The sequence below is a fragment of the Sorex fumeus genome, unplaced genomic scaffold (assembly GCF_029834395.1).
Source record: "Sorex fumeus unplaced genomic scaffold, SorFum_2.1 ptg000034l, whole genome shotgun sequence".
NCBI classification, from domain to species: Eukaryota; Metazoa; Chordata; class Mammalia; order Eulipotyphla; family Soricidae; genus Sorex; species Sorex fumeus.
In genome coordinates this window covers 29,178,554-29,200,358 of record NW_026606091.1, presented here as the reverse complement: position 1 = coordinate 29,200,358, position 21,805 = coordinate 29,178,554, and the positions used below count along the sequence as shown (strand labels likewise).

The 21,805-nt window shown below is 51.3% G+C and overlaps 1 pseudogene; it reads left to right on the top strand.

Annotated features, from left to right (window-relative positions):
* The first annotated feature begins 10,366 nt into the window (after positions 1 to 10,366).
* On the top strand, positions 10,367 to 10,447 carry LOC130026768 (uncharacterized; annotated as a pseudogene).
* The last annotated feature ends 11,358 nt before the right edge of the window (positions 10,448 to 21,805 follow it).

Genomic DNA, 21,805 nt, shown 5'->3' with positions numbered 1-21,805 from the left:
TTTCCTGGGGTCTATTGGAGGGGGAAACTGTGCCCCTTGATCCCTGGGGTGTCTAGGGGTGGGGACATTTCTTACCCCACATCTCGGGGTCTAGTGGATGGAGACTTTACTGTCCCCCTGATCTCCCGTTTCTTGAGATGGAGAATAGTTGTGGCTTTGCCCTGATCCCTGGTCTTGCAGTGAGGGATATCCCTGGTTCTAGTGGAGGGAGAAGAGCAAAGGGCAGAGGAAGAAGGCAGAACTCGGGTGGCGTGGGGAGGACGGGCCTGGGCTAGATCAATTGGGTGAGAGCGGCAGGGTGCGTCGGTGCAGTAAAATCGAGGTGTCAGCTGGGTGTCAGGCTGCCAGTGGAGCTCTTGCTGACCAGCTGCGTTTTCTGGATTTTCGGCGGGTCATTACAGGACCTGGGTCCGATGACGGTGGACTCCTCTTCCTTAAGGACAGCAACAGGAGCGTCTCTGGATCTCACACAGGCCATGGTCCCTGCCCCCTGGGACTTGACTGACTCCTCCAGCTCCTGGACTCTGGCACTCCTCCTGCCTGGCCTCCTGTGCCTCCTCCTTGTCTGTGGCCTCCAGCTCCTCACGTTTTGTGTCCAGAAGCACCTGTGTGTTGTTCGTCTCCACGCCAATCCCTTTGGAGTGAATGGGATGTGGGGCAGCATAAGGGTCTCAACCAAGGAAGGGAGGTGGGGGGCTGGGGGTGGGGCCGCCTGTCTCCCCTCCCCAGTAGCCCCGCCCTCTGACCCACAGGGGCTTCTTCCTGTCACTCACCCTTTTCCGGGACTCCTTTTCACTTTACCAGGTTCTGCAGCTGCTGTTTCTGCTGCTGAGTCCCACAGAAGAGCACCTGGGGTGAAGGCACTAGCTGAGGAGGCAGGTCTAGGGCCTTCCTGCCCCAGAGCCCGTGGCCCCTCTCTCTACTGGTCTCCCTCAGCTCCCTGATGGCGGCCTCCAGCAGGGCCTGCTGCCTTGGTGGCACCTGCAGCAGCTGGTCTATGGGCTGCTTCTGCCGCAGCATCCGCTGGTTCAGCTGCTCCTCCTTGGAGCCCAGGTGACAGCGGGCATCCAGGTGCTCTTGTCGGCAGCTGTGTGCATTTCCAGGTACCAGCAGAATCGGCCCCAGGGAGGACATTGGCACTGCACCTTTTGGTCGTGCACCGGGATCTGTGGGAGGTAGGACAGTGTCTGTGAGGACAGGCAGGAGGGCCGACTACTTCCCAGCCAGGAGATGCAGGGCTCAGACCCTCAGCCACAGGCCCCCATGGTGTCTTTGTCCCAGAGCCTAGGAGTTGGGTCTCCCTCTGCCTCGGACCCTGACTCCTACCTGGCAACTGCCAACTCCAGACCCCTCTGTGTAGTGTGGGCCAGTCAGTGCCACCACAGCCCTCAGGGCATTCTGACCTGTCCTTCCTGCCATCACCCAAGGCAGGCTCTTGGCCTCACTGGTGGTCTCACCAGCCCATTTCACAGACCAGGAAAGTCACAGCCCAGAAGACTGAATGGTTATGCCCCAAGAATACCCCAGGGTGGAGGGGAGCTGATGGCCAGCAAACCCCTGCCCCCTCTCTCAAAACTCTTCGAGTACGGCAACTTTTCGTGGGCTCACAGTGAAGACATGTTGGAATGATAGGTGATAATTGGAGATGATAGGAGACTCGCTCAGCTCCAAGACTGGGGAATGTTACCCAGACCCCTTCCACTGTTACAGAGACACAACTCGAGCCTGGCCGGGCTCCCGGCCGGCCACCCCACAGCCCTCAGACTCCAGGCGGCGCTGCGCCCGCTTCTCTCACCCCAGCTCAGTCCCCTCGGCCCCCAGTCGCATCCGCAGTTGTTCTCCGGGTTCACCTGTTGTTCCTGGAACCTCCTGCCTCCACCTGTCCTTCGAAATGTTTTCAACGATGTGGCTGTTTCGGGGGCACCCAGAGGCCCGTAAACCTGAGAGGAAGCAGACAGTCAAGGACCCCAGACCTTCAACCCCACCCAAACTTCATGGTCCACAGCCCCGACTCTTGGTTCCTCCTGCTCATCTCGGGGGCTGCTCATTTCTCACCGCCATCTGCTGCTCCGGGCACCTTACTAAGTAGATTCTTTCCTGCTTTGGACCCACTGGAGCCCTCCTGGCAGTGCTGGCAGGGACACGAGGGACAACTAGAAACAAGCGTTCTATGTCCCGGCCCTAGAGCTCTCTGCATTTTCAGGGTTGTAACATTCTGGGGAGTGGACAGCTGACCCCATTTCCTCTGGCTGCCCGCAGAGCAGGACACAGGTGTGAAGGGACAGGGAGACTCGCCCAGCTCCTGCTCCCAGCCGGTCTCCCGTGTCACAATGCCCCATTCACAGGACCCCTCCCTGGAAACTCGAAGTCAGTCCTCCCCGACTTGCCCTCCTCGGACATCACAGATTTCAAGCTCCTGGTGCTGTGCACCAGCCCAAATCACTCAACCCTTAAGGATGACGCTCTAAATTGCAAACTTCTGCCTTTATCAGATACACTTGATGTTTTAAAATTCTGTACTTTCAGCTCTTTCTGTCCCAAACAAGAGGGGAAGGGTGTTTTTGCACAGTTAAACCCACTGCCAGGTGGGTCTGTGGTGAGGTTTCTGGGAGTCAGGGACCCTGCTTTGACTCCCCAGCTCCTCAGTGATGCCCTGAGCTCCCACCCCCATTGTTTCCTGAGTTGGGTGGGCCAGCGTCCAGCCACCCAGGTCTTTGGTCAGCGGGAGCCCAGGAGATCCTATTCTGGTGGCAGGAGGAAACAGGGCCTGGAGAGAGTGTCTCTGGGGACTCCCATCCCAGAGTCCCGGGAGACCCTGGCGAGGACAGAAGTTGCTGGAGGACAAGACTGCCTGAAAACGTGGCTGTCAATGGGCGGAGGCTTTATCCTGGGCCTCCTGGCCACACACTGACCAGTGCAGAACCAGCGCATGGCCCAGGGCTGGCGGGTTAGCACCGACCTAGCACTTTTTCTTCCCATCTTTTCATGCTCTGCCATTTTCCAATGATCCCCTAGGGAAAGGGTCAACATGCAGAAGGTGCATTGGGGCCACTTCTCCCTTAAGCCTCCTTGAGAGAGGGTGTCCCGAGGGGCGGGGCCACGAGCATTTCTATAGGCAGGGATGTGGCCGTGGCCTCAGGACACTCTGGGTGATTCCTCCCTGCCTTGCCCTCCTCAGACATCACAGGCTTCAAACTCCTGGTGCCAAGCACCAGCCCAAATCATTCACCCTAACGGATGAGGCACTGCCATGTGACTCTCCGCCTTTACAAGATATATCTGATGTTTTAAAATTCTGTTCTTCCATCTCTTTCTGTCCTAAATTAGACGGGAAGGGTGTGGTCGCACGGTAAGAGGTTTTTGGCAGGAGGGTCTGTGGTGAGGGGTCTGTGTACCCGGGGACCCTGCTTTGACTCCCCAGCGCCACTGAGGCAGCTCCTCAGCATTTCCCTGAGCTCCTGAGCTGGGGAGCCAGTGTCCAGCCACCCAGGTCTTTGGACAGCAGGAGCCCAGGAGGTCCTATTCTGGGGACAGGAACGGACAGGTCCTGGAGAGGGGCTCTCTGGGGACTCCCATCCCAGAGTCCCGGGAGACCCGGACGAGGACAGAGGCTGCTGGGGACAAAACTGCCGGAAGTCTTGCTGGAAATGGGCCCGGGCTTGATCCTGTGGCCTCGGGGCCATACGCTGACCAGTGCAGGGCTAACGCAGGGCCTTTTCTTACCGTCCGTTGCGCTCTGCGAATTTCCAACGATCTCCTAGAGATGACACCTAGAGGTGACCCGTAGATGACCCGTGGAAGGGTCACCATCTGGAGGTGACCCCTAGATGACCCCTCGAAGGGTCAACAGGGGGAAGGTGTGATGGGGCCACTTCTCCCTCAAGCATCCTTGAGAGAGGGTGCCCGAGGGGCGGGGCCACGAGCTTTTTTATAGGCAGGGAAGGGGGCGTGGCCTCGGGGCTGCAACCCCATTGGCCAGGGAGAAATCTAGAGCTCCCAGGGGCAACCTCACAATGAAGGCTGCACCAGCCTCTGCCCTGGTGGGCCTGACGGGCCTCCCCACCCCTACCCGGACCCTCGGGCACTGCCCCCTACCGACGATGGTGGCTTGGAACTCTGTGGGCCTCACGGTGGGCCAGGAGCACTGACCCTTTCGGTCTCCCGTAGCTCAGTCCACGACTTTCTCATTCCCAGAGATCACGTCCCCCCATGCCCAGGCTGGGCTGCAGCTGCCAGGATTCGCCCCTGAGCACCCCTAGGTCTGGCCTGGCTGCTGCTGTGGGAGCCCAGCGAGCCTGGCAGAGGGGCTGTCCTGGTCGCTGTCCCAACTGCCCCTCACTCCAGCCCCTCTCCTTTATCTTCTTGGAGCCCCTGCCCCCTGCCCTGCCCCTCTCCTCTCCTGAAGCCCGCAGAGTTCTTGCTCCCACCTTATCCTGTGTCCACGTTCTCTCTGTCCTTCTGTCTCTGCTTCCTCCCTGACGTGCAGCAGCCAGTTTGTGGGGCCATGAGCCCCCAGACCCAGTCAGTCCCTGACCAATTCCCCCTGTTGCTCAGAGACTTCCCTTTCTGAGTCCTGGAGGGCTCTTAATGACCCCATAGAACCTCCCCACTCCAGCTCTGCCCCTTTCTCTGAGACTCAGTCTATGCTACTGGGAGCTGGACACCAGACTTGGCCTTGGGGAACCTTGATGCTTCTCTGGTGTTGATCCCGGCGTGCTCTGGAAATCCCTCTCAATACACACACTCCCAACTAGGGCCACTAAGCCTGGCCACGCTGCCCTCACGAGTCCTGCAGCCTGAAAGCAACCCCAACTCCCCCATATCGCCCGTGCCCACTATGGCATCCACGAATGCACCTGTCCTCCCTGCCCTGAGCACATTCAGGCCCCAGTGGTCTCCGGCTGTCTCCTGTAGCTCTGACATCTCCCCCTCTCACTTTCGCTGGGCTGAGAATCAAATTTATCTCTGATGGTGGGGCACAGGGTCACTGTGGGCTTGTGCTGTCTGGGGAGCCTGTGGGCAGTGAAGGGTTCCACACTGGGGTGAGGCTCTGGGCAGAGAAATTCCATCCAGTCCTTGAGAGGTTTGGGAAATACCTGGAGGTTTGCAGGTCCTTTACCTGAGACATGATCTGGCCACTAGGGGGCCTGGCACCCACGAAGCATTGGGGGCAAGGTGGGGGCTCTTCCCGGTGGGCACTACAGAGGAGGTGTAGACGGAACAGGCACCATGGGCATGGGCATGTCATGTCAGGTTCTGATCCATGGGGAGACCCCCACAGGACAGCTCATGCTTCATCAAGAAGCATGAGCCGTTCCCTGGCAGGACCCACCCACCCAATGCCACACACCCACACAGGCTGGGATGCATCCATTTGTAGAAACAATCTTGGAAACAGGACAGTGGCTGTCAGGGAGACTGATTCAGCCCTCTCCCCTCTCTCTCCTCTGCCACCAATTCATGATCCCCTAAACTGTCCCAGGTAGTGCCTAGAACTCAGTTGCTGACTTTTCCAGCCTCCATCCTTTTCAGGACTTCCTTTCCTAGAATAGAAACAGTGCACTGGAGGAGGGGGAGCTCTCGGCTCAGACTTTTGCTTGGTCTGTAGCCCATGAACCGAAGGTTTGAGTGTTGCCTCGTTTTCCCTCGGCCAAGGAGGGGTAGATGGTTGTAGCCAAGTGCCGTTTTGAAAATCGGATGCTCTGAATGAGTGTTTCCTCTAAGCACTGAGATCCTTCCAGGTACTGCTTCATTGACCCTCATGGCCTGTGTACATACCTGAGAGGTTTGGGGTTTGTGGGGATCTCTATTTGCTCCAGCCTTTGTGATCAGGAGACCCTGCGGTGCCAGGGAACGTTCTTGACCTCATGCATCCCAAGCCTGTACTGAGTCTCCTGAGACTTCTCTCTGGCCTTCTGGGCAGAATTTTAACTCAAAAAGTGGAAAATGCCCTGGACCATGCAAGGATAACCCACAAACCGGAAATATCTCAATATTTAGGTGGGAAAGCAGGGGTGAGAGGCATTCTCCACTCCTCTCTCCTGGGATATAGTCTAAGGTGGGGGGTGCGGAGGTGGTCATTTATTATTGCTACTATTTGGACTATTTCTACGGGGGTGAGTATTTCTGCTCCTGGGACTCCTTATTGTGTAGTGCTGGAGGACATGTCTCCTATCTAAGCTCTGTTCTCTATTGTGGGATATTTCTTGCCCCAGAGCTCTAGTGTCTAGTTTGGAAAACAATTTTCCCCAACATCCCTAGTGTTTTTTTTTTTGGAGGAAATTTCATCTCTGCTCATTCCTGGTGCCTAATAATTGTGAACATTTCTGTCCTCGGAACCCTGCTGTCTATTGTTAGGGGAAACCTCTGCACCCCATGTCACTGGTGCCTACTGCTTGGGGCCTGTTTTTGCCTCCCAGACCACTAGTGTCTATTACTAGGGGACATTTCTGCCCCCCACATCCCCGGTGCCCAGTGTTGGGGGACATTTCTGCCTCCAGATGTACGGTCTTCCCCACACCGCCAGCTTGTCCTTCTTGACTGTTACCACCTCCAGCTCCTCAGGCTTTATGATCTCCACTGTGTTCGCCTCCACTTCAGTGCCCTTAGATTGACTGAAACTGGATAGACTGAGGGGCAGCCCCAGGCTCTCTGCCAACCAAGGGAGCTGGAGGGGTCGGGGGCAGTGTCCGCCTATTTCTGCCCCCAGGTGTCCTACCTCTTGACCCCCACTGGGGGCTTCTTCCTCCTGAGGACCCTGACACACATTTTCAGGACACTTTTGTGTCAAAGCAGCAGCCAAGTCCTGCCCTGAGTCAGGCCACTGTGGACTGTCCAAGTGGACTGTCACTGCTCAGGCAGAGTCACAACTGGAGAGCCAGTGCTGTCACCCCCTTCCCCTCCCTCACCCCTTCCATCTAACAGGGAAATCCCTCTTATGGCCTCTAAGAATTTGAGCAATCCTTCCTTAGGGCACTGGGAAAAGGCCGGCCCTGTCTGCTTGCAGCACTTTTCTTTGGGTGTTAGCACCACACCCAGACATGCTCAGGCTTTACCCCGACTTAGCTCAGGGACCATACCCAGTAGAACTAGGGGGCCCATTGATCCAACGTCAGCAGTGTGCAAGATGATCACTTTATCTGCTGAACTAATGCCCTGCTCCAAGCAGTATTTTTTTTCAGCTGCTTCCCACCTAAATCTCCTTCCTGTAGAGTTGGGCTCCCTTAAAGATGCCTCACTCCCCCTTCTGTACGGCACCGTGCCCAGGGAGACAGCCCCGTGGAACCCGAAGCTTCCAATCCAAGCACTTTCAGACTTTTCAAGAATGGGCCCCAGGGATATTGCTGGGGTGAAGGTGCTTGCCCTGATGCAGCCCAGCCCTGTTCAAGTCCTGATACTAGGATCTCCTGAGCCCTGCTGAAGAGGAGAGTGCACCTCTACCCACATTTCTCGCAGGCTAATTTCAGACAGGCTACCCTGGAGAGCAGGAGCTGCCATGAGGCACAGGGTCTGGGAGAGACCAGACAGCACGGAAATCACCCGAGATGTCCCAGAGGTGGTCTGTCACACTGTTCAACTTAGAAACCTGGGAAAATCCCCCAAATATTCCTACATTATTGATATGCTCCCGATCCTTCTTGGCACCAAGAAAGCTTGGTCATTTCTTGTTCCATACTTCCTGTCAGCTGCTTGCTAATACCCCGTCGCCCATCAGATCCGCTGTAAAACTGATCTCTCGCCTTGTGCGGTGTTCAGTCTTTGGAGCTGTTCATTCCATTAGCACTGTTATCTCATCATGTTCTCCCACATTCCAAAATGTGCTTTTTTTTCCTTTTATGGGTCACACCAAGCGATGCCCAGGGATTACTCCTGGCTCATGCACTCAGGAATTACTCCTGGTGGTGCTCAGGGAACCATATGGGATTCTGGGAATCAAATCCAGGTCAGCCGTGTGCAAGGCAAACACCCTACTCACTGTGCTATCACTCCAGTCCCTGATGCTTGGTTTTTAGTTAGCTTTAGGCAGAAATTTTGGCAAAGTTCGTATGAGTTCATAGTCGTTGAAAACTCGAAGTGATATTCGTGCTGCAATTCTCATTTGTGAAACAACAAAACTCACTACCAAGCAGGGGAGAAAGCAAGACAAGACCAAAAGGAAAAAGAGCAACACCCAAGCAGTGGCACCTGGTGCACAGGAGGAGTTGGCAGAGAGCATGGCAGCTGGGTGGCACTGCCATTCGTCCAGTGGAGACAGCACGACACCAGTCGTGTGGTTAAGGGCAGGCGCCAGCACCTCCAGTGTGCCCTTGGTCTAGAGGCGGCGAGAACTGGCAGGGCAGACAAGGGGCAGGGAGAAAGAGGGGAGCCAGAGCAGGAGCAGGAGTCAGGGGTGGAGGATGCGGAGGGGCAGAAGGCAGGCCCCAGATCATTGCCCCAGAGGGCCATGACATGCTGCAGGAGAGAACAAAGTGCCAATATGACACCAGACAAGCTGTGACCCTCTGTGAAAGGGAGTGGCAGACATTCAAAGTTGGGTAGCTTCCAGAAACGTCTACTGACACCAGGACCACTTGGACAGTCTGACAGAGTCGCAGGGAGTCCCCAGGCAGGCAGGGAAGGCAGGGTAACTTGGTACCTACACTCCCAAGAAAAGCCTCGTGTAAATGGTCGCCCCATGACCTCAAGACAGGGCAACATAGGAAGAGAGCTCAATGAAGGTATCGGAGGTGCAGCCCTTCCCGGCTTTTGCTGGGCCTGAGAATCCATGGTGTCAGCAGATGCTGGGGGTTCCATATGGAAAACAAGGCTCTCCCTGTTCCCCACTTTAGTATCTTATTGGCGTTCGATCTCCAGACAGAGCTAGAAGCGCAAATAAATGTCCACCTTGACACTGTATATTCCCCCTTTGGAAAATACCCTCTCCAGGCGCCCTCTAATGGCAGTATCATGCCCCTCTCCTGGTAAACTCATGCTAGGAGTGAGCCTCCAGAGACAGCCACAATGTCAGGTAACCCGTGAGGTGTGGTTAGGGATAGGGAAAGATACTGCGCAGGTCTGAGAGGCAGGAATAGTGGTGAGATGCAGCTCAACTGGGAGCAACCCATTGGCCTCAGTTGAGAAGTCATGATCTGCGCCGAGTCAGTGTGGTCGCTCCTGCTGGTCACCTTGTGGTACCCAGCCCTTCCACTCTCTTGAGTCTGTTTTCCTCTAGTGACCAATGATTGACCGGCCTGAACCTCAAAAGATGTGTTTCTCCCTTTGGAAATTGTTCCAGGAAGCAGACCCGTTTGCGTTTGGGCCAAAGGATCCAGAGACAGGAGGAAACCTCAGTCACTGTGGACCCGTTGCCCAAGGATTCAAAAACTCGGCCACCTTCTTCAGGAAGACCCTGGCTCTGGACTTAAGCAAATCCTCGTTGGAGCCCTTGAATGGACCATCCTGCAGTCTGTAGATGATAAGGTCCTAGTGTCAGAAGCCTAAGAGGACTGAAAGAGAGCCTCAGAGGCTCTGCTCCAGCTCTTGGTTGAGGCTGGGCACCAGACTTCCTGGAAGAATGAGCATTTAGAAGTGAGAAAAAGAAAAACAAATAACCTAAAAAAATCAGCAGTAGGGCTCCAGAGGCATAGAGGTTGATCCTCTTAGTGCCTGAGAAAGGGCACCAGGCTCTAGGTGCCCTGACCCAGGGTAGGGCCATTGGCAGAGGTCTGGGCATACCTGTATCTGAGGTAGGGGGCTCTGATCTCTCGCTGTGCCACAAAGGTAAACAAACTACCTCCAGGTCCCCATTCAGGGGTGATAGTGATGACTAACTAAGGGCCCCAGTGGCTACCAATTGCCCAGATGGCACAGTCCCTGGGATTATGATGTGAAAACCCACTCTAACTTTCGCGACCCCAGTCTTTCTGCTTATCGGATGGGACCCCATCCTCTGACTTGCAAGAAGCAGTGGACTAAATCTCTTGCTCAGAACCACTGAACAGTTCAGGAGCAGTTTCCAACCTGAGTGGCATCCGGATAAACACCATAAGAATGAAGCCCTGAATCCCTCTGGAAAGACTGGGTAGGGGCGGGTGCGCTCGGCGAGGGATAGAGACAAGCACGAAACATGGTGAGACCCCACGATCTCTTAATTTTCATATTAAAAGGTAAAGGTAAAAGGTAAAGGCACTCCCGTTGATCGTCGATTTGCTCAAGCGGGCCCAGTAACGTCTCCATTGGAGACTTTGTTGTTACTATGTTTGGCATATCGAATACTCTCGGTAGCTTGCCGGGCTCTCCAAGAGGGGCGGAGGAATTGAACTCGGGTCGGCCATGTTGGCCGCTTGTAAGGCGAACGCCCTACCACTGTGCTATCACTCCATCCCCCGGAGCTTCTCGGCCTTTTGGCTAAGATCAAGTGTAGTATCTGTTCATATTAAAAATTTAAATTTATTTATTTGGATTTATTTTTTAATTGGGTTATTATTTTATGTTTTGAGTTTGCTCCTGCACATATGGATGTGTTGGAGGCTGTGTACCTTTTTTTTAATCCAAGAATTTTCTTTTTATTATTTTTTTATTAGTTAAACCCCATGAGGTACAATTGTAGACTTATAAATTTTTGTGCTTGGGTTTCAGTCACACAATGATCAAGTACCCATTCCTCTACCAGCACCCATCCTGCACCACCACGGGTCCCAGCATCCCTCCTACCCCACCAACCCCCTTTCCCACCCTGTCTCTTTGGCAGTGCATTCCCCCTTGTTCTCTCTCTCCCCATTTGGGTGCTGTGGTTTGCAAGAGAGAAACTGAGTGGTAGTCATGTTTGGTCTATAGTCTACTTTCAGCATGCATCTCCCACCCTGGGAGGATCCTCCCAGCACCCTTGATTTGGTGCCCTCTTCTCTACCTGAGCTTACTTGGAGACTGTGTAACTTCTTTACTTGCAGAGTACGAGTCTCAATGTTGTTCTGTTTGGGTCATCTCGCCACTCCTAGTGCGTAGCATCCCTGTCATGGGGGCACGTCTGCAATTGCTTTGTGTAGCCACAGAGCCTCATAGTCCCATAGCCCCATTCCTCAATGGGAAGGGGCAGAGGAGGGGAGAAGGGAGGGGGCAGGAAGGAGGAGGGGGAGAGGAGAAGGGCGGGATGGAAGAGGGAAGAAAGACAAGGTTGGGGTAAATGAATATGATTTTGACAGGGTAGGTAAAAGATGGAATTACAGGTGAGTAAGAATTCTGTTTAAACATTTCTGACTCCTGGGGGGAACACATCACTTTCAGGCAGGTCACTTCGTGCCCTGGGATGGGTGTCTGCAGCCTCCTTACCTCACGGGCATCACAGTCTGTCTGATCTTCTGCCAACATAATTTGTCTTTGACGGGTTGTTGGCTCAGGTCTGTCTTGGATCTGGGTGTGATTTCCACCTCTAAGTGAAAGGGAGGATGGGGTGTGCATGGGGTGTCTTTAGGAAGGACACTCCCTTCTGGTTCTCACAGAACACTTGGGGTTCCAAGGCGCGTGTAGCCCGTAGGATGGCGGGGATCAAACCCAGATCAGCCACGTGCAAAGCAACAACCTAGCACTGTAGTATCGCTCCAGCCCTTGAATTTCTTCTTTGACGAAGTTTCTGTTCATTATTCCTCTCTGCATTTGTTTGATGGGGTTGGGAGATATTTTTTTTTAAAGTTCTACCAATGTGCTATATAACTTGGATATTAGCCTTTCATCAGCTAGATATTGGGTAAATAATTTTTTCCATTCTGTGGGCTATCTTAGTAGCTTAGACGCCATTTCTTTTTTTTTTTTTTTAAAACAACGCATTAGAACTGCTTTGTCACCTCTTGATCGATCAACCAGACTCAAGCTTAGCAAGGACATACTTCATTTGAGGGAAACAATGGAAGAAAGGGGCTTAGTAGATATATACAGGACACTTCATCCACAAAAAGCTGAATACACATTCTTCTCAAGCGTACATGGAACATTCTCCAAGATAGACCATATGCTGAGCCACAAAACATGCCTCCATAAAATTAAGAAGGTAGAGATTGTATCAACAATCTTCTCAGACCATAATGCGCTGAAATTAGAAGTAAATCACACACAAAAACAGAAAACTATATCAAACACCTGGAAATTAAACAGTGCACTATTGAACAATGAGTGGATTAGACAGGAAATCAAAGAGGAAATCAAAAGATTCCTAGAAACGAATGAAAATGAGAACACGGGTTACCAAAACTTATGGGACATAGAAACGGCTGTGTTAAGAGGAAAGTTTATAGCTCTACAAGCATTCCTCAGAAAGGAGGAGCGAGCACACATAAGTAACCTAACCTCACAGCTTAAGAGCTTGGAGAAGGACCAAAAAAAGGAGCACAACCCGAACAGGAGAAAGGAAATAATAAAACTCAGAGCAGAGATTAACGAGATGGAAACACAAAAAACAATCCGAAAGATCAATGAAACCAAAAGCTGGTTCTTTGAGAAAATTAACAAGATCGATAAGCCTCAAGCAAAACTCACAAAGAAAGGGAGAGAGTAAACCCTAATAAATCGAATCAGAAATGAAAAGGGGGTCATTACAACAGAAACCAGAGAAATTCAGAGAATCCTCAGGGAGTACTTTGAGAAGCTTTATGCCACGGAACATCAAAACCTCGAGGAAATGGATAAATTCCTAGACTCCTACAGACTCCCAAGGCTGAACCAAGAAGACCTGGAATACCTGAACAGACCTATCACCGTCAAGGAAATTGAAATGGTAATAAAAAGTCTCCCCCAAGCACAAAAGTCCTGGCCCGGATGGATTCACTAGTGAATTCTTCCAAATCTTTAAAGAGGACTTACTCCCAATGCTCTTTAAGCTTTTCTACGAAATTGGAATATCAAAAACACTTCCGAACAGTTTCTACGAAGCAAATGTCACACTGATACCAAAAGCAGACAGAGATACCACAAAGAAAGAGAATTACAGGCCGATATCCCTGATGAACACAGATGCAAAGATCCTCAACAAACTACTAGCAAATAGAATCCAACTACTCATCAAAAAGATCATACACCATGACCAAGTAGGATTCATCCCAGGGATGCAAGGATGGTTTAACATTCGGAAATCAATCAACATAATCCACCATATCAACAAAAGAAAAGATAAAAAGCATATGATCATATCAATAGATGCAGAGAAAGCATTTGATAAGATCCAGCACCGCTTTATGATGAAAACCCTAGCCAAAATGGGTATAGAGGGGACTTTCCTCAACATAATTAAAGACATCTACCACAAGCCTACAGCAAGCATCATCCTCAATGGGGAAAAACTGAGAGCCTTCCCTCTAAGATCAGGGACGAGACAGGGATGCCCACTCTCTCCACTGCTGTTCAATATAGTACTGGAAGTACTTGCAATAGCGATTAGGCAGGAAAAAGATATTAAGGGCATTCAGGTAGGAAAGGAAGAAATCAAGCTCTCACTATTCGCAGATTATATGATACTCTACTTAGAGAACCCAATAACCTCCACCAAAAAACTCCTAGAAACAATAGACCTGTATAGTAAAGTTGCAGGTTATAAAATCAATACCCAAAAGTCCATGGCTTTCCTATACGCAAACAGTGAGAGAGAAGAAAGCAACATGAAAAAAACAATCCCGTTCACAATTGTGCCCCAGAAAATCAAGTACCTAGGAATCAGCTTAACTAAGGAAGTAAAGGAACTGTACAAAGAAAACTACAAAATGCTACTTCAGGAAATAAAAGAGGACATGAGGAAATGGAAAGATATCCCCTGCTCATGGGTCGGGAGACTTAACATTGTCAAAATGGCAATACTACCGAAAGCATTGTATAAATTCAATGCAATCTCTATAAGGATACCCATGACATTCTTCAAAGAAATGGAGCAAACACTCCTGAAATTTATATGGAACAATAAGCCCCCACGAATAGCTAAAGCAATTCTTAGGAAAAATAAAATGGGAGGAATCAACCTCCCTAACTTCAAACTGTACTACAAAGCAGTAATAATTAAAGCAGCATGGTACTGGAACAAAGGCAGAACTGCAGACCAATGGAAGAGGGCTGAATACACTGACATCTCCCCTCAATCATATGCTCATCTAATCTTTGATAAAGGTGCAAGTAATGTGAAGTGGAGTAAGGAAAGCCTGTTTAATAAATTGTGTTGGCATCACTGGACGGCAACATGCAAATAAGTAGGCTCAGAACTCTGCCTAACACTATGTACAAAAGTAAGATCAAAATGGATTAAAGACCTCAACATCAGACCAGAAACCATAAGGTGCATTGAAGATAACGTTGGCAACACCCTCCATGACATTGAAGCTAATGGTATCTTCAAAGATGCCACGCCACTGGCCGAGCAAGTGAAAACAGAGATAGATAAATGGGACTATCTTAAACTAAGAAGCTTCTGCACCTCCAAAGAAACAAATACAAAGACAGTCTACAGAATGGGAAAGGATATTCACCGAATACACATCTGACAAGGGGTTGATATCCAGGATATACAAAATACTGGTTAAACTCCACAAGAAGAAAACATTCAACCCCATCCAAAAATGGGGCAATGAAATGAACAGAAACTTTCTCAAAGAAAAAATCCGAATGGCAAAAAAGCACATGAGAAAATGCTCTACATCATTAATCATCAGGGAGATGCAGATCAAAACCACAATGAGATACCATCTCACACCTCAGAGACTGGCCCACATTCAAAAGAACAAAAGCAACTGATGCTGGCGTGGATGTGGCGAGAAAGGGACACTCCTTCACTGTTGGTGGGAATGTCCACTGGTTCAGCCCTTCTGGAAAACAGTATGGATGATGCTCAAAAAATTAGAAATTGAGCTCCCATTTGACCCAGCAATACCACTCCTGAGAATATATCCCAGAGAGGCAAAAATGTATCGTCGAAGTGACATCTGCACTTGTTTGTTCATTGCAGCACTCTTGACAATAGCCAGAAACTGGAAGAAACCTGAATGCCCACGAACAGATGACTGGTTAAAGAAACTTTGGTACATCTACACAATGGAGTACTATGTAGCTGTTAGAAAAGATGAAGTCATGAAATTTACATACAAGTGGTACAATATGGAAAGTATCATGCTAAGTGAAATGAGTCAGAAAGAGAGGGATAGACATAGAAAGATTGCATTCATCTGGGGGATATGAAGTAACAAAGTATGAGATTAATACCCAAGAATAGGTGAGATCAGCACCAGGAGGATTACTCCATAACGTAGAGGCCAGCCGGGTATCCTAGAGGAAAGGGCAGTTCAGATAGAGAAGGGAGCACCAAATAAAGGATGTTTGGAGGATCCTCCCAGGAGGGGAGATGCATGTTGAAAGTAGACTATGGACTGAACATGTTTGCCACTCAATGCCTCTTTTGCAGACCACAACACCCAAAAGGAGAGAGAGAACACAGGGGATTGCCCTGCCACAGAGACAGGGGGATGGGGGGATGGGGGTGGGAGGGATATTATCCATGGTGGAGGAAAATGGGCACTGGTGGAGGGATGGGTATCTGATCATTGTATAATTGAAACCAAAGCACAAAAAATTGTAAATCTACAACTGTAAAAAAAAATAAAATAAAAAAAACACGTCTAGGGAAAAAAAAACGCATTAGATTGGTGTATCTTTGATTTTTCTGTTCTCTTTTCATGCTTCACATTTTATTGAATTTTTTGCAAATTTTTATTTTGTTTTCATAAAGTTGTTGACAATAATTTATTACATTTAATATTCAAACACCAATTCCACCACCATCGTACCTTCCCACCACCATATTTTGAATGTTACCACTCCAAATCTTAGAGGTACTCTCCTGGGGTCATTGACATCGTACTCAGGGGTATGCAGATGACAGGCTCTAAACATGGTGAATCCCATGGCAAGGGCCACCCACAATCTAGAAGCAACTGCCAACTGCTGGCAGGACACACCTCGCCCAAGACACATACCCACACGGCCTGGGATGGATCCATTTATTGAAACAAGCTTGGAAATAGGACAGTGACTGTCAGAGAGTGACCCAGCATGCCTCCTTCCTCTCTCTTCTCCTCAATTCATTAGTGCCCAACCAGCCCCCAAAGAGTGTCTAGAACTGGTTGCTCTGATGTTTCTAGCCCCCATTAGCTTCAGGGCTGCCATATGGAGAAACGGGACTGTGTACTGGGGAGGGAGAGCTCCCACCTCAAGCCCTTGTTTGGCTTTTGGAGCTATCATGACTGAGGTTGGAGTGTGGCCCAGTTTAAATTTCTGCTCCCAACATGCCTGGTGCCTAGAGGTAGGAGACATTTTTGTCCCACTGATCCCTGCGGTCTGGTGTTGGGGGACCTTTCTGCCCCCTTGATCCCTAGGGTCTAGTGCTGAGGGAAAGTGGAAGAGCGGTGAAGAGGGAGGAAGGAGCAGGGTGGGAAGAACTGGATCAGGGCTAGATTAGTTGGAATTGAAGAACACAGGGTACATCATCAGGGTAGAAAAAGTGGATTAATGGTGAACAAGCTTGCCAGCTGAACTCAAGCGGACGAGCTGGATTCTGGTTTTTTGGGGGCAGGTCATTACAGGATCCAGATCTGAGGTCTGCGGCCTCCTGTTCCTCACAGACAGGAACAGGAGGGTCTCTCTGGGTTATTCACACAATCCATGATCCCGCTCCCCGGGTCTGGACCCCAGACCTTAGTCTCAGTCCTTAGTCATCCAGATCCTTAGTCTTCTCACACGCCACCAGCCTGTCCTTCATGACCATCACCTCGAGTTCCATAGAGGTCATGGTCTCACAAACCTCCACTATGTTCACCTCCAACTCCGTGTTCTTCGACACTGGATTGACTATGGGGCACTCCAGGGTCTCAGCCAAGCAAGGAAGGTGGAGGCATCTCAGGGGTCCCGCCTGGCTCCACCTCCCATATAGCCCCACCTCCAGATCCCCATCAGGAACTTCTCCCTCCTGGAGACCCACCGCACCACTCACCCTCTTCAGGGTACCCTTGGAATTCCAGCAAGGTCTGGGGCTCAGTTGCTCCTGATTTCAGGACTGAGGACCCCTAAAGATGAAGGCACCAGGTGAGTAGGCAGGTCTAGAGCCGGATGCGCCTTCCTTATCCTGAGCTCCTGGCCACCCCCTCACCTGGGTTTCCCTCAGCTCCCTGAAGGTGGCCTCCAGGAGGGCCTGCTGCCTTGTTAGCACCTGTTGCAGCTGGTCCATGAGCTCCTTGTGCCTCAGCACCTGCTCAACCTTGAAGCCCACATGAGGGGGTCATTCAGGTGTGGGGTTGCAGCTGTGTGCTGCTTTTGGCACCAGCAGAAGCATTCCAGGCTACAGACACTGCACCTTCTGGTCTTGCGTGCACATCTCTATCATGAGACAGGGCCGAAGGCTGTTCAGATCCCACCACAACATTCAGGGCCCAGACATTCACACACAGGCCCAAGGAAAACAGCACATGGGGTAACCTGTCCCCTGCACATTCCTCAGGGGGTCTTTCTCCCAAGACCTAAAGGAGGGTGCCTCCCCATACCTCGACCCGGCAGCCTCCCCGGTACTAGGACCCTCTGTGTGCAGTGAGGGCCAGTCCGCACCCCCACAACCCCTCTAGCCTCTTCTAGATTTTGACACATTATAGTGGGTGGCGTCCTGGCCTGTCCTTCCTCCCACCACCGCAGGCGGGCTCCTACCCTCACAGTGGGTCTCCCCCGGCACCTTCTGTCAGGGTGGGCCTGACGGGCCTCCCCACCCCCACCCGGACCCTCGGGCCTGGCACCCACTAAGCATTGGGGGCAAGGTGGGGGCTCTTCCCGGTGGGCACTACAGAGGAGGTGTAGACGGAACAGGCACCATGGGCATGGGCATGTCATGTCAGGTTCTGATCCATGGGGAGACCCCCAGAGGATAGCTCATGCTTCATCAAGAAGCATGAGCCGTTCCCTGGCAGGACCCACCCACCCAATGCCACACACCCACACAGGCTGGGATGCATCCATTTGTAGAAACAATCTTGGAAACAGAACAGTGGCTGTCAGGGAGACTGATTCAGCCCTCTCCCCTCTCTCTCCTCTGCCACCAATTCATGATCCCCTAAACTGTCCCAGGTAGTGCCTAGAACTCAGTTGCTGACTTTTCCAGCCTCCATCCTTTTCAGGACTTCCTTTCCCAGAATAGAAAAAGTGCACTGGAGGAGGGGGAGCTCTCGGCTCAGACTTTTGCTTGGTCTGTAGCCCATGAACCAAAGGTTTGAGTGTGGCCTCGTTTTCCCTGGGTCAAGGAGGGGTAGATGGTTGTACCCAAGTGCTGTTTTGAAAATCGGATGCTCTGAATGAGTGTTTCCTCTAAGCACTGAGATCCTTCCAAGTACTGCTTCATTGACCCTCATGGCCTATGTACATACCTGAGAGGTTTGGGGTTTGTGGGGATCTCTATTTTCTCCAGCCTTTGTGATCAGGAGACCCTGTAGTGCCAGGGAACGTTCTTGACCTCATGCATCCCAAGCCTGTACTGAGTCTCCTGAGACTTCTTTCTGGCCTTCTGGACAGAATTTTAACTCAAAAAGTGGAAAATGCCCTGGACCGTGCAAGGACAGCCCACAAACCGGAAATATGTCAACATTTAGGTGGGAAAGCAGGGGTGAGCAGGCATTCTCCACTCCTCTCTCCTGGGATATAGTCTATGGTGGGGGGTTGGGAGGTGGTCATTTCTTATTGCTACTCTTTGGACTATTTCTATGGGGGTGAGTATTTCTGCTCCTGGGACTCCTTATTGTGTAGTTTTGGAGAACATATCTCCTATCTGAGCTCTGTTCTCTGTTGTGGGACATTTCTCCCCCCAGAGCTAGTGTGTCTAGTATTGGAAAACAATTTTCCCCAACATCCCTAGTGTTTTTTTCTGGAGGAAATTTCAGCTCTGCTCATCCCTGGTGCCGAGTAATTGTGAACATTTCTGTCCTCGGAACCCTGCTCTCTATAGTTAGGGGTAACCTCTGCACTGCATGTCACTGGTGCCTACTGCTTGGGGCCTGTTTTTGCCTCCCAGACCACTAGTGTCTATTATTGGGGGACATTTCTGCCCCCCACATCCCCGGTGCCCAGTGTTGGGGGACATTTCTGCCTCCAGATGCACAGTCTTCCCCACACCGCCAGCTTGTCCTTCTTGACTGTTACCAGCTCTAGTTCCTCGGGCTTTATGATCTCCACTGTGTTCGCCTCCACTTCAGTGCCCTTAGATTGACTGAAAATGGATAGACTGAGGATCAGCCCCAGGCTCTCAGCCAATCAAGGGAGGTGGAGGGCTCGGGGGCAGAGTCCGCCTGGTTCTGCCCCCCCGGGTATCCTGCCTCCTGACCCCCATTGGGGGCTTCTCCCTCTTAAGGACCCTGACACTCACATTTTCAGGACACCTTTCTGCCAAAGCAGCAGCCAAGTCCTGGCCTGAGTCAGGCCACTGTGGACTGTCCAAGTGGACTGTCACTGCTCAGGCAGAGTCACCAGTGGAGGGCCAGTACTGTCACCCCCTTCCCCTCCCTCACCCCTCCACCTAACAGGGAAATCCCTCTTATGTCCACTAAGAACTTGAGCAATCTGTCCTTAGGGCACTGGGAAAAGGCTGGCCCTGTCTGCTTGCAGTACTTTTCTTTGGGTGTTGGCATCACACCCAGACATGCTCAGGCTTTATTCCTGACTTAGCTCTGGGACCATACCTAGTGGAACTAGAGGGGCCCATTGATCCAACGTCAGCAGTGTGCAAGAAGATCACTTTATCTGCTGGACTAATGCCTGCTCAAAGCAGTACTTTTCTTTCAGCTGCTTCCAAACCTAACTCTCCTTCCTGTAGAGTTGGGCTCCCTTAAAGATGCCTCACTCCCCCTTCTGTACGGCACAGTGCCCAGGGAGACAGCCCCGTGGAACCCGAGGCTTCCACTCCCGAGCACTTTCAGACTTTTCAAGAATGGGCCCCAGGGATATTGCTGGGGTTAAAGTGCTTGCCATGATGTGGCCCAACCCTGTTCAAGTCCTGTTACTAGGATCTCCTGAGCCCTGCTGAAGAGGAGAGGGGACCTCTGCCCACATTTCCCGCAAGCTAACTTCAGACAGACTACCCTGGAGAGCAGGAGCTGCCATAAGGCACAGGGTCTGGGAGAGATGAGACAGCACGGAAATCACCTGAGATGTCCCAGAGGTGGTCTGTAACACTGTTCAACTTAGAAAGCTTGGAAAATCCCCCAAATTTTCCTACGTTATTGATATGCTCCAGATCCTTCTTTGCACCCAGAAAGCTTGGTTATTTCTTGTTCCATACTTCCTGTCAGCTGCTTGCTAATACCCCGTCGCCCATCAGATCTGCTGTAAAACGGATCTCTTGCCTTGTGCGGTGTTCAGACTTTGGAGCTGTTCATTCCATTAGCACTGTTATCTCATCATGTTCTCCCTCATTCCAAAATGTGCCCTTTTTTCTTTTTTTTTTTTTTTCAATTTTTTTTTTATTTATTGAATCACCTTGGGAAAGGTTACAAAGCTTTCAGGTTTAGGTCTCAGTCATGCAAATATCAAACACATTTCCCTTTACCAATACTTTTTTTTTTACCATGAAGAACCCCAATAAAACCCCACCCTCCACCCCTCCCAGTCCCTGTGGGGCAGATGAATTCTAGTTAACACTCTATCTGCTTTGATTAGATTCATTGTTTCAATAAAAGATTCACCACTATAATTTTGAGTTTACCCCCCCCCCCAAATCAGACATGCTGAAAAAGCATTGTGACGTGATTTGCTTTCTACAGCTGGGTTCAAGAATTAAATGTTGGTTTTGGATTTCTGCTATTTTACTTATTGACCCTGGAAGTATTTATACTGAAAGTCAGATAGTTAAGAAATTGGTTTCTGTGCTCTGGAGTCGTGGCCGTGCTGGAGAGCCGCTAGTGGGGGGCAACTGGTGGCCTCGGAAGGGCGTGAAGGGCGGACCGAAACGCCCCCTTCCCATGAGGTTTTAGTCGCCCCGCCACTCCCCCGGCTCATACCTGCTGTCCACAAGGCTCCCATGCGGCCGCCATCTTTCTTTCCAGAGAGGAGAAGGCGACTGGGGCAACACCCTTTCCCTTCCGGACAGACATGATGGCCTGGATTAACGCATAGTCCGTTCACTTTTCTGCTCCAAGCTGCCGGGTTCTGCATTAAGTCCCTGTGCTTCTGGGGCTGTGGCCGTGCTGGAGAGCCGCTCGCGGGGGGGCAACTGGTGACCTCGGTAGGGCGTGAAGGATGGACCGGAACGCCCCCCTTCCCATGAGGTTTTATTCGCCCCCACACCCCCGGCTCATACCTGCTGTCCACAAGGCTCCCATGCGGCCGCCATCCTTCTTTCCAGAGAAGAGAGGGCGAATGGGGCAACACCCTTTCCCCTCTGGCAGACTTGATGGCCTGGATTAACGCATAGTCCGTTCACTTTTCTGCTCCAAGCTGCTGGGTTCTGCATTAAGTCCTTGTGCTTCTGGGGCTGTGGCCGTGCTGGAGAGCCGGTCATGGGGGGCAACTGGTGACCTCGGTAGGGCGTGAAGGACGGACCGGAACGCCCCCCTTCCCATGAGGTTTTAGTCGCCCCCACACCCCCGGCTCATACCTGCTGTCCACAAGGCTCCCATGCGGCCGCCATCCTTCTTTCCAGAGAAGAGAGGGCGAATGAGGCAACACCCTTTCCCCTCTGGCAGACTTGATGGCCTGGATTAACGCATAGTCCGTTCACTTTTCTGCTCCAAGCTGCTGGGTTCTGCATTAAGTCCTTGTGCTTCTGGGGCTGTGGCCG